The sequence below is a fragment of the Mesocricetus auratus genome, unplaced genomic scaffold (assembly GCF_017639785.1).
Source record: "Mesocricetus auratus isolate SY011 unplaced genomic scaffold, BCM_Maur_2.0 Super-Scaffold_100691, whole genome shotgun sequence".
Taxonomy (NCBI): domain Eukaryota; kingdom Metazoa; phylum Chordata; class Mammalia; order Rodentia; family Cricetidae; genus Mesocricetus; species Mesocricetus auratus.
In genome coordinates, this window is record NW_024429267.1 from 30577057 (window position 1) to 30583056 (window position 6000).

Consider the following 6000-nt stretch of genomic DNA (forward strand, 5'->3'; position numbering starts at 1 on the left):
TTGATTGACTACAAACCAGGAGAAGATGAGAATAATGTAAATAGAGTAGGGGAACAAAGCATATTCTGGAAGAACATTTCATTATCAAAGGGCATTTCAGAATTCTATACACTATGTGCTAACTATGATGATAAAGCCCACATTATGATTGAAATAAAGTACAGTATAAGTCATGGGCCTAAAATGTATTGAGGGGTTATAGTCAGGGCTCTCTATGGATTAAGAATGCTAGAGGAGGAGAAAACAATATAGAAAACTGAGAGCAGTGAATGTTCTGTAAGGAAATGTCATCCTTGGAAAATTTAGTTTTCAGAAAAGGAAATGGAATGCAAAGAACACCTGAGAAAATACAAGGTGATTAAGATACTGGGCATAAATATGGTAGATGACGGTTGGTTATCAGCTGCAACATTAGCTAGTCACGTGACAACAGAAAAGTTAATTTAAGTTCATAGACCCTAAATTCATCATTTCTATTCAGTCATAGCAAAATAACACCGTGCCATGAGTCCTTTGTTAGGAATGGAATATAGCTCAACAAACAATAGCAATATTCTCTGAGGGAGGAAGAGAAAGACAAGGGTTGGTGAACATTATGGTGGGGAAATACAGACTAAATTGGAGTGAATTGTCAGTATTCCTTAGGACAGCAAGTTACAATGGGAAAGAAACAACAGCTAAGTTTATAGAAACTAAATTCAGGTAGCACCAAGCAGACAGCAGCAAAGAAAGCAATGCATCTGTCTAGCACACGTTGAGAATTGTGCATGCTCCATGTGCACTACACTGAAGAATTGTCCTATGCTGGAAAATTTGGGGACTTTCTTCAAAAGTTTTTTTTGGCTTTACAAGACAGGGTTTCTCTGTATTGTTTTGGAGGCTGTCAGTCCAGTCCGGACTCGAACTCGCAGAGAACCGCCTGCTTCTGCCTCCCGAGTGCTGGGATTAAAGGCATGAGCCACCACCGCCCGGCTCTTCAAAAGTTTTAAATGACACTAGTGATAGATCAAGTAAATAATCAGTATATTCACTCGGAGTATTTGTTTATACCTCCTAGGCATAGACCATCACCTTAGTTTCTAAGCACCATATAGCAAAAGACACACAACAGCCCACTGGTAAATCATGACAAGAGAGAATTAGGGAAGGGAAGAAATATGAATGTCTAATACATGTGAGAAAAAATACAACTTTTGTCACTTGTCTTAGGGCAATAGTTTAATTATTCTGTGCACATTGAATATTTAAGTGGAAGATTTTTATTAGTATTTATGGGAAAAGTACAATATCCCGAGTGATAGTATAAAACTGCCCATCTTGTTCCCTCCTCATATTGTAACATTACATTTACTCATTCATGTTAATAAAGTAAAACAGGAGCATCTATTGTTTTGTTGCTTTGCAACGTATGCATACTCTTAGAAAATCATGGATGCTGTCCGGAGTTCTACAGTCACCGAGGGTGTGGTTCATTGTGTTTCTTTCCTCTGTTCTGTTCCCAGCATGCCTTTCACTTTTTCTTTGATTGCGATGGTGCTATTTTTCTCTGTTCTGTCCTTTTCTGGGTATGGAAACATAAACGCTGAATTAATCCAACTTAGGTAACCCTTTGGATAATTTTTTAAGCAGCAGGAAACAGGCTATCTAGCTGCGCAGATAATGATATCAGCTGCTTCCTTCCAAAACAACAGGTGCTTTGGCAGAAAATGTATGTCATCACACTGAGATGATGACATCAGTTCATACTTCAGCTTAATTATAAACCACCTCCATTAATCCTCCAGTAATTAAACATTTTGTGTATATTGCAAGGTGAAATGTAAAGTTAAAGGTGCTCTGTGATTCATCACAGGGTTTAAAAAATTCTTTTCTTTACAGCAAATATTTCATTGCAAAACAAAACAGATATTCCCATCTTTGTGGCATACCAGAAAACTAAAAATTTTCTCTCAGAAAAAGATAAACACTAAGATATTAATAAAATATAACACTCTTATATGTCATGCTCATTTAATGATACAATGAACAAAAGTAGCTATGTATGGTATATCATGTTTCAAAATTAATAATAAAACTCTTTAATTATTAAAATATGAAATTTTTGAAGCACCTAAATTATTACAAATTCAGTTTTATATTTTCAACAACAAATGTAAAATATGTTTATTTGGATTTTAATAAAAATCTAAGCTAGTTAATTCTGATGAGTAACATAAACATTACAAATCTAGGAGCTTTATTAAGAATGAAACAATTTTTCATGAATATTTGAATCCTTGGTTAAATTTTCAATACTTAGAATTTTCATGGAAATAATTTTGTGCTGTTGTTAACATGAAATGTAAAATGATATTTTAAATATTTGAAGTTTTTAATTCAAAATATAAATAAAACAAATAAAATATTACTGTACCTTTCATCAGCTTTAAGAAATGCGGCTGATGATTTATTTGAGACAGTTGTTGTCTTCAGGGGCCTCATATATTTCTAAGCAAATTGTTTATAATGGATATATATCTAAGGACATAACCATTTATGAATCAATTCAATCTGCATTTGTCGTTTGTTACCAGGTAAGACCCAGAATTACGTCTTTGATATGAATGCAGAGTATTTCTGCATACAGTACTTAACCATTTGATAAACGTGTTACTTGTGGGATGGTAACAGTGGTTAATACAACTGTGCATTAAGAAATAGCTATTCCCGAAGATCCTATTTATTCACTGTATATCCATTTAGAGGTCCACCTTTTGATAAATGGCATAAGCTCTTGGTTGTTGCCAAAGTCACAATTATCTCTTTATCATGTAGCTGGCATTACAAGCTGCAGAAATTTGTTCTTAAACAGATTAGTTTTTAAAAACATAACCAGTTAACAAGACTTTGTCTCTTTGTAGGCACAAAATGATGTATTCATCTAAGCAGAGTGTTATCTTTTACAAGTGAAACTCCGGCTGGAAAATTTTTTGTGGATTTAGTTGGAGCATTTGGGGGACCATATGGAGCTCTCTGAGGCGCCACGGGACCACGCGGCTATGAAATCTGATCACCTTCTCCCCAGTGACAGCTGGGCCTTTACACCATCAGAAAATTTTCAGACTTCTAATTTGTCATAACTACCTCCTGTGGAAAGGAAATATGTTATGTAGCCAAACAAAAAATTTTAGTACTCAGCCCTATAAACAGTTAATTCCTTAACTTCATTTTGTGGTTCACTGATGCAACTCCTACACCAAAACCATATGGAGCCTTCAAAAGATACGGCTTGCCATTTCCCGACCCACTCCAAAAGCATTCTAATGGCAATGCATATAGAGAAAGGTTCTGTCACAGGGCTTAGCATCTTAAATACATTTAACTTTTGGTTGTTCTCAAAAAGTTGCTCAAACTGTTGAAAGGTTTCATCTGGGTTCTAAGAGCACTTGTCTCTCTTTTCATCAGACATTCTTTTGAGTGGTTGAATGTTATGCTGTGGCTCATATTCACTGCCACTTTCCACATGGAGAGTCTGAAACAGTGGCTACTTCCATCTATCAGCGTGTCATCCCTAGATCCAGGCACTTAAGGAAGAAGTGCTTGCTCCTCTCCCATTTGTACATTTATGCAGGGTTTGTGTTTCCAGTCTTCTCAAAGTGCTGCTGTGGAAAGAAGTCATGAGATATAATTTGCACTTTATCAACCCAACTGTCATTGAAGACAAAGCTTTAAGAATTGAAAACAACATCTACTGCTGGATGTTGTTTTGTTTGGGAGCCTTTTGAAGTATCACCTTATTAGACAATTAAATACATACACTTCCTCTTTCTAAGTATGTGAGGAATACCGCCTTTACTCTAGTTACAAGCAAGACAGACTTCATAATTGTCTCCCTTTCTTCTTTCTTCAGGTTACCTGCACAGATATTAGGGCTATCTATATTCTCCCCCTTTACTGTTCAGTGTTCCATGTTCTTTAGTAACTGAAAAACAAAAATAATCTCTTATAATTCCAAGAATGATTCATGTATGCTAACATCTATTTTTTACTCTTATGTCTGGTAGGGCTTAATAAATAAATGAACTAATAAATTAAACTAATTGGGTGAACTAAATTTTAAATGAAGTAAATAGTTCATGTATTAAGTGATTAAAAGTATCTTCAAGATAGAGACAGATTTCTATTACCATTTTTAAGATAAGGAAGCCAATGTACCACTGAGGTCACAAAATTTACAGTAGATTTAGAGTTTGAAATAATTTTGTCTTATCTGGACCAATGATACTAATCACCATGACAAAGTATGAAAGACCAAAGTAGAATTTTAGCCAACTGACATTGAATAAAAAGTAAATGGGCCAACTTGACTGACCTCATGACACTAACAATGATGCCTGCTCTGAGTCTTGGTTGTTAAATTATTAACACTACAAAATTAAACCAGTTATATTTTTGTCACAATAAAATAACATACTCTAGACTACAATGTTGAGCCATTTGTGCAGAAATAAATCATATGTTATCTTTAGCGGTTCTCATTTCCATATTGTTGATACAATTGATTTATACATAACTTTTAATACATCATATACAGACAGAAGAGGGACAGTAAATCAGTCAAGTAATCACTTCAAAGACATAGTAATTGCCCATTTCTTTTCAATTCTACATCCATGTCCTCTAATGCATCTCAGTTACCCCTGCTTAATCTGCAAATGCAAACAATGTAAATTTGAGGCTGGGTAAATAATTCAGATGGTAAAGTGCTTGTTCCCCAGCATGAAAAACCAAGTTTGAACCCCAGAAATCACATAAAAATCTAGTTGTAATTCCAGCATTGGGGAGACAGAGACAGGTGGACTCCTAGATCAAACTTTATAACAGCGAGAGACCATGTCACAAACAAACAAAAAAGTAGTCAGCTGCTGAGGAAAATCACCAAAGGTTGTCCACTGTCATCTACATGAACAATACTCAAATATACACATATACAACAAAAGTAAAAGGAAAATCATGTGTAGTACTGATATGATAAAACTATGCCAGGAATAACAAGAAAAATTGACCTTTCCTGTAAATGAGGATGCAGTCTTTGAATTAAGTTCATTTTATTGCATTGATATCTTGAAACTCAGATATTGTGAGAAAAGGTTAACAATTGTTGACGCATTTTATATTAAATAATAAAGCAGCAGGGCCATAAAACTCTGCTGTGAGTGAAGTTTCCAAGACTACACTAACGTTATATGTCAAGCCACCTGTCATAGCACAGTCCTGAACTGGTCCCACTATTACACTTTGCTCTCTGTGAAGCAAGTTATTTGATATGAATCAGTAATATGTGAATAAGAGAGCAGTAGTATAGTGGTCTGTATATTAATGGATCACAGTTTGATAGAAGCAAGTGACAGATTCCAGCAAATTTCCACCCAGAACAAATGTCTGAGCAAGCACAAAACTTTGCCTCCTCTATTGAACCTCTTCTAGGAGGGATCCAGTAGACTCAGTTTTCTGGATGACCATTCAAGAAAGTGGTTCCATAGTGGATACTCCAATTTTGTTTTGTACATTGCCTGACAAAGTAAAATTGGCTGCAGTAGGCAAGCTTTGATACATCTAAACCTGTGTTGCTGAACTCATGCCCAAGTCTACCTTTTCAGTCATGATTGACTAAGAGGAGAGGGAGCCTAGATTGGTACCCATGGAGACTATCTGTTTCAATTGACTATTAATATCTTTTCTATCCAGGCTACCCTTGCTAATCATTTCTATAGGAAATAAATATCTTGAATTTTTATCTCTACAACACCTCATAGTCATGAAATTGAAAATCATAATACTTTCTAAGTACTTGAATAAGCAAAATCTTTGACCATCAATTATGAATTATTATAAACCCCTGCCACATTTAACATCTTAATTATATTATTGTTCTGTATGTCAAAAGTCTGACACCTATATCAAAACTGTGTTCTTTCTTAATAGCCTCTCACAGAGCCTACTATAAATAATGAGAAGTTA

General features: G+C 35.0%; 1 long non-coding RNA gene across 2 annotated transcripts in view; it reads left to right on the plus strand.

Annotated features, from left to right (window-relative positions):
* Window positions 1-3419, plus strand: part of LOC121137569 — an 88890-nt gene extending 85471 nt beyond the window's left edge. For both annotated transcript variants that reach the window (XR_005874858.1, XR_005874859.1), the window contains one exon: window positions 2901-3419. This is a non-coding gene — a long non-coding RNA (uncharacterized LOC121137569). The remainder of the gene's footprint in view (window positions 1-2900) is intronic.
* Window positions 3420-6000: the final 2581 nt, after the last annotated feature.